At 33.3% G+C, this 6,685-nt stretch overlaps 1 protein-coding gene across 6 annotated transcripts in view; it reads left to right on the top strand.

The window, feature by feature from the left end:
* LOC145296895 (cytochrome b5 reductase 4-like) overlaps positions 1–6,685 on the top strand; it is a 162,049-nt gene that overhangs the window by 69,958 nt on the left and 85,406 nt on the right. For 2 of the 6 annotated variants that reach the window (XM_080143050.1, XM_080143051.1), the window contains exon 2: positions 5,960–6,002. The exons of 3 other annotated variants lie outside the window; for them this stretch is intronic. The gene's annotated coding sequence lies outside the window, so the exon portion shown is untranslated. Of the gene's footprint in view, positions 1–5,958; positions 6,003–6,685 lie in introns of all 6 variants that reach the window. One more of the 6 variants, XM_080143054.1, reaches the window with a different exon arrangement.

The raw sequence follows: 6,685 nt of genomic DNA, 5'->3' as shown, positions 1-6,685 counted from the left end.
TTGGTGTATGATTACTATTTCCTGTTAATTTTAGTGTTATGTGACCAGTAGTTTAAGAGTTTATCGGTTAAATATTTTCACACAGATATATCTACTGTTTGATTTATGTAGATTTTGTGTAATACTGACCCTTCTTTTCTGACGAAAAGCATTTAGCTTCAAAATGTCATGAACTAAAAAGGCTTTTTTGCTTATTTATTTGATAATATAATAAAGTTATATGTAAGTTTTATCCCTCATCTCCCATTTGATATATTTAATTGTTCCTCTTAACCATGTTGAGCTTTTTCTATCTTAATATGTTTGCTTCATTTAAAGATATATTTTTGTTAGCTCCATTTTGTTATTGAGGAAGTGCTATATTATATTGGAGAACCATGATTTTAACAACTCTTCTGTTTTTCTTTAAATCTCTGAAACAGCTACATGGTAAACAGCTGATGATCCCCGAAAGTCAGCTCATGAAGCTGCTAAGTCTGTGATATGTTGAATTTAGCCGACATTTCTAGGAATTAAAACTACATTTAAAAAAAATTTCTTTTGACATTTTAAAAATTTTTTATTTTAGTATTTTTAAATAAAATACTCAGTTTCTTTAAGCCATATATTTATCTGGTTACTATAATATAAAAGGAACTTTTTTCTCTGTGTGTGAGAGCGTTCCCTATGGACTTCTAAATGGCTTGGCTGATTTTTTTTTTTTTGGTCCCCCCGATTTACCGGAGAGAGACCTATGTTTTCTGTGGCGTCCGTTAGTCTGGACGATTGTCCATTAGTTTTTCCTGAAATGTTGCCAATTTCATTAAATAGATGTGCACAGTAAAAAATTTTTTTTTTTTTCAAAAATTATTGTGTCCCAGGAGTTCAAATGAGGTAAAAAAATACCCCAAAATGGCAAAAAATGACACGTTTTCCCCCAAACCTTTTGATCCCTCCATTAGATTTTTCTGAAACTTGACCAAAATGTGGAGCCCATTGTTCTTAATATAAATCCAGTATTGGTGACCCTGGCAAAATTCTGGTTCGCATCCCCGGGGACTTTTAGTGCTAAAAATGCACTTTTTTGTGGCTCTTTTTTCATATTTCTCAACATTAACTTGATATGTTTGACTATATAGTGGTTTTTCATGGTGATCAACTCAAATATACATGTATAAGGCCTGAAACTGCACTGTTATCCATTTACACTGGGATTTGGCATCTCCAGAGGCTCAAAAGAGGTAAAAAAAAAAAAATGGCCAAAAATGCCTCGTTCACTGTGTACTCAAGGGGAACCCTGTAGGCTTCACTTGTTTATAATGTACTTTATGTGCCTGGCGGTGTTCTTAGATAGTTTTTATATCAAAAATTCTTTGATAAGTCTCGATAATAAAAAAAATCCAATGAGAGAAGGAACAGGCGATTTTGATTAAAGTTAACACCTTATATAGCCTAACATCACGAATGCATTTTAGAAGTTTTACTATCACACAAGCAGAAAGGCCCAGCATATAAAATAAATATGTTCTTTGATATGATAGGGGCACATTTGAAATGAATATTTCTGTTTAAATTGAATCATGACAGTCGATTTTTTGTATTTTAAACTTTAATTCAAGCCATTATATATAAAAATAAGTTTATAAAATCAATAGTAGGTTTTCTTCAGTGCAATGTAGACTACAATGTATGTGGACTAAGTAATTGCAAGGAATGCATGTAAAGCTTCCTCCCAGTGCACAACGATGGATCCCCAACTAGAGTAGACAATCAATTTGTTTGAAAAATGGGCGATTTCACCAATTTCGATGACAATAAAAATATGGAACAGTTGTTGATCCTGATTCAACCCTGGGCAACATTGAGTCTCCCTGTTAGTGTGTGTGTATATATATATATATATATATATATATATTAGTGGCCTGGCAAGGCTACAGAGGAGACAACCAAGCAAAATAAAAATAAAAGCCCTTAGCAAAATTCATTCCCAAATAGCAAGACTGAAATTGGCCTGCCAGGACACTATATATATATATATATATTTTTTTTTTTTTTTTTTACATAGGCATCACCACATTATCAAGGCACAGAGGCCACTCAAGGATAAGGGTTAAAGAGTGTACAGTAGAAATTGGACAATATAGTAATCATTAGTAATGAAAATTTGGTAAATTTGATAACTTATATGGAACGGCTCATCAAGAACTTATTTACTTTAGACTTGAACATATATATACAAATGTAGGCAAATTTGGGCATATTTTATTGGTTTGAAAATATAGGTTCTTTTTAACCATGGAATAGTATTATAATCTTCAAAAAACCTGCAAATTTTCATGTAGTTTCATCCCATAGAATCAAAGATATGAGCATTTCGATATTCAATTTGGCTACCACTATAGATATACCAATACCACCTTTTTGGCAATTTTATAGGTCCCAAATCTTAACGACTATTAATCAAAATTTAACAAATGAAGGCTCTTTGAGAAGGTAATGACCTGATTGTGTAGTGGGCTGTGACATTTACCCCTAAGGTCACACATTTAGGGGATCATCCATCATCCAGAGCCTATTTTTGGCGCTTTTTTACAGCCATAAAATGTTTCAATCATAGTTATTTGTTTTCCTAGTTTTGTATATGAATTACAAAGTATCTTATATTTCCCCAAAACCTTAGTCCTTGATGGAGGGGGAGACTTAAACTTGCTGCTATACTTTCAAATTTGCTGCTATGGTTTCAAATGATCTGAAATAACAGCAAGGGGAGACTTGATTCCAAATATTTCTCATATGTTATATCTCCCCTTTTTGGTTTTCATACATAAAGAAAACTTGATAGTGTATAAAGATTATTTGATACTGGAGATATTCATAATCATAGCCTATTTCCAAAAGAGGGAAGATATAACATATGAGAAATATTTGGAATCAAGTCTCCCTTTGCTGTTATTTCAGATCATTTGAAACCATAGCAGCAAATTTTAGTTTCTCCTCCATCAAGGCCAGAGGTTTTTGGGAAATATATATATTAGATTTATTCTGCTTTGATTTCATTAAAAAATTCATAGACTATGTCCGATATGTTAAAATATTTTTGTTGCATCACTAAAAAATAAGTTTCTTTATTGTTATTATTGTTGTTGTTGTTATTGTTGTTGTTGTTATTATTGTTGTTGCTATTATTGTTGTTGCTATTATTGTTGTTGTTGTTATTATTATTATTGTTATTATAATTATTTTTATTATTATTATTATAAGAGTAGTATCAAGTCGTCTGGAAGGACAATTTAAAAAACTACAAATCCCCAATGTTTTAGGCGGTCTTCAGACCTCTGCAATTGTAGGTACCACCAACATCCTTAGGAAAACCCTTGATCTTTGAAGCTCCTGGTTTGAAGCCGGGATTAAGGGAAATCCTCTGGAAATGAATCCCATCCCTTTCCAGAGAGACGTTCATAAACGAAATCAGAATTATTGTTATTGTTATTTCATTTCTCTTTTTGTAAAGAGACTCATTTGGCCATCTAATTTACATTCTTTTGTGTTCAGACACAAGTGTAAATTAAATAGCAACTCTGAAAAAGAGTCACTCTTTCTCAAAATGCTCACAGACATTAACGTCTCCCAATATCAGATAGTGGTTAATCAACATCCAATGAGTGATGGCCAGAGAAATACATTGATATGAGCGATATGAGCGACGTGTTCAATGAATTACAAATCATGGTTCCTTAAAAGGATTGAAGCATTTTTTTTTTCAAACACAAATCTTAGAATTAAGATATACCTAAGCATGCATTTTGTGTAATTAAAATAAATCTGAAAAAAAAAAAAAGCCTTAAGGAAACAAACGTTGACTGACTCACCTCTAGTATAATAATATATATTACATGCATCACTTATGAAACTGATTAAATGCCTTAAAAATTGGTACAAACCTGATTTTGTGCTGCCTGTAGTGTCTGTTGGCAGTCAAAAATAATAAAGTAAAACAAAAATGGCTACTACTTCCATTTATGTGCTGAGCAAGATTTTTGTTGCCTCATATGCAAATGTGATTCTGTCGGTTTGAATAAAAGGCCTGATTTTCAGTGACTAAATTGATTTGGATTTTGAAGAAGTGAAGTTTGACAGTAGTGTGTCGGATTTTGAAGAAGTGAAGTTTGACAGTAGTGGGTCCGATTTTGGAGAAGCTAGCAGGAGCGTTGACAGCAGTTTATCTGATTTAGTGTTGGATTTTTGAAAAGCAAGCTCTGGCAACATTGCGTCAAATTTAACCCTGGAAATTGTTAGTTTAAAGTTCAGAATAGTTAACAATCCATTTGGGAAAATGCAGAATAGTTAACAATTGATTATTTATCCAGAGCAATAATTTTCAAAGATTTGTCAATATAAAATTAATTGATAATTTCAATCAGTAATCTTATGTTGCAAGAAACAACACATTTAAATGAAATAATGTCACTTGATGGAGTGAGATTAAAATTGATACAATCCTGTGTATTTATTTATTTATTTATTTGTGGACTGTTATCCTCATCTTCATAATTGTTGTTGTTTCACCACGTTTCGGCTAACTCGTCTTCTAACCTTCTTCAGGTGATTAACCATGACGGGATAGAAATGCTGAATCTCGTAACTGTATCCTTAATAATTACTGCCTCCCATAGTTGTTGTTGTCTCACCATGTTTTGGCCAACTAAATATCTGGCCTGCTTTTGGTAGGATTGAAACTGCTATCACCTGGAACCATAGAGATTCAATGCCTCTATCCACTGCACCACAGGCCTAAAAAAAAACTATAATAAAAAAGTAAATAAAATAAAATAATATACAAATAATTTTGATTCAGAATTTTGTAGTTCCTCCTTGGAGTTCTTGGTTGGCTAAAAAATAAACACAAAGAAAAGTAACTCTTTTACATTTATTTATGGTAATAAAAAAAAAAAAAAAATATTTACGAATTAGTCATTACTTGTATTATTTTGATTACTCGGACAATTATTCTTATTTTGGGTGTTATTGGCACGTTTGGGTCGCTGCACCCCGCACCGACACAATTTACCCAGGCATGGAGTATTGTTGTACGGCACAATCACGTTGACACACCGGTTCTTGCCAGATTACCGAAGTTAAGCAACATTGAGCCTGGCCAGTACCAGATGGGTGACCATTTGGGAAGCCTAGGCGCTGTATGTCCCTTCTGGGAAGGTTGGGTGTGGGGCCAGCACCCTCACCCCCTAAAAAGAACTGCTCACTACAAAAGCATCTACAAAAAGTTGTAGATGGCCTATGCCCCTCCAGGGGCTCAAGGCTATGGATGGAGTATTGTTGTAACATCTGGGCTGGTTCATCTACCACTAGTTTCTCCCTTTTACACAGGGTCCAAGAAGGAGTCTCAAATTTAATAGGTTCCGTACTGTTGGCAAAGCTCCAACTGGTGTACCATCAATGCAATGTTGCTTTCCTGTGCCGGTTTTACAAGTACTTCAATGGAATGTGCTATGATGGACCTATAGCACTTGTGCCCCTTCGACTAATCTGATAAGCAGTAAAATCTAACCCCTTCATTATTGTGATCCCTAAATGCCGAAAAACCTTCTACTCTAATAGTTTATTTCCTTGAACTGCTAGACTTTGGAATTCTCTTCCTGTTTCCTGCTTCCCTGACTGTAGTAACCTGCTGAAGTTTGAATGTATTGTGAACAAACAGCACGCTGCTCAACTCCTCAAAGTCCCCTAGTAGACACGATCCCAAGTTGTAGCCCCTTACTTTCCAAGTATTAATGTTCTATATTGTTTTTTCTAAATTTTATTTTGTTTTTATTTTTTTTAAATAGTCTTTTTAAGCTTTAAAAAAAAACGCTTAATTTTTTTTTTTTTTTTTTTTTTTTGATATTTTGAAGCTTTTCAATTTTTCTTTTCTTTTTCTTTCTTTTTTTTCTATTGGCTATTTTTATATTTTTTGTCCTTACAGTGTAAAAAAAAACATGGAGGTTGTCTAAATTACATGTGATCAGGTATTATTATTATTATTATTATTATTACTACTACTACTTCTTTTATTATTATTTCACTTTGGCATTTGCGTCTTCAGCTTCAACCTCTTACTCAATGTTGCCCTGTTGCTTTTTACAGCTAATTATTTTTTTATTCCCAACCTCAACATAATGATGACCTTATCGGATTTAATGGTCCATCTTCATCTTTTTCTTCCATTTCTGAGTGATTTTTAACTTTTATTCATTTACTTTGGGGGGGGGGGCATTAATTCAGCTTAAAATAATGATTCTCATCAGATAAGGAAAATCGTTGAGAGCGCAAGACAATGGAGATGATAACTCCGATATGGAGAGTATATTTCGATGTTGAAGCAATTGAGGTTGTTTAGAAGTTTGTTACCTTGGTGATAGCATTGGAATACATAACAAGAGTGAGGAATGGATGGAATAAGTTCAGGGAAAATTTGTCATTACTAACCAGCATCTATCAGGTATGTGTATCTGTAGTGTGATGATATATAAAAATGATATCTGGCCAGTGAGGGTTGGGGATCTGTGTTGCATGGAGACAATATATGAGAGCTAGCAGGGTTGCCCCGCATTGCCTGGTCATAAAATATGCTTAAATGTTGTGCTTTAATTTGTGTAGATTTTGCATTTATTATTATAGAATCAATTATTTCATATTATGTTGTACCCAA

Source organism: Euprymna scolopes, chromosome 17 (genome assembly GCF_053919585.1).
Source record: "Euprymna scolopes isolate OS-2025 chromosome 17, ASM5391958v1, whole genome shotgun sequence".
NCBI lineage: Eukaryota > Metazoa > Mollusca > Cephalopoda > Sepiida > Sepiolidae > Euprymna > Euprymna scolopes.
This window is presented reverse-complemented; position numbering and strand designations above follow the sequence as displayed.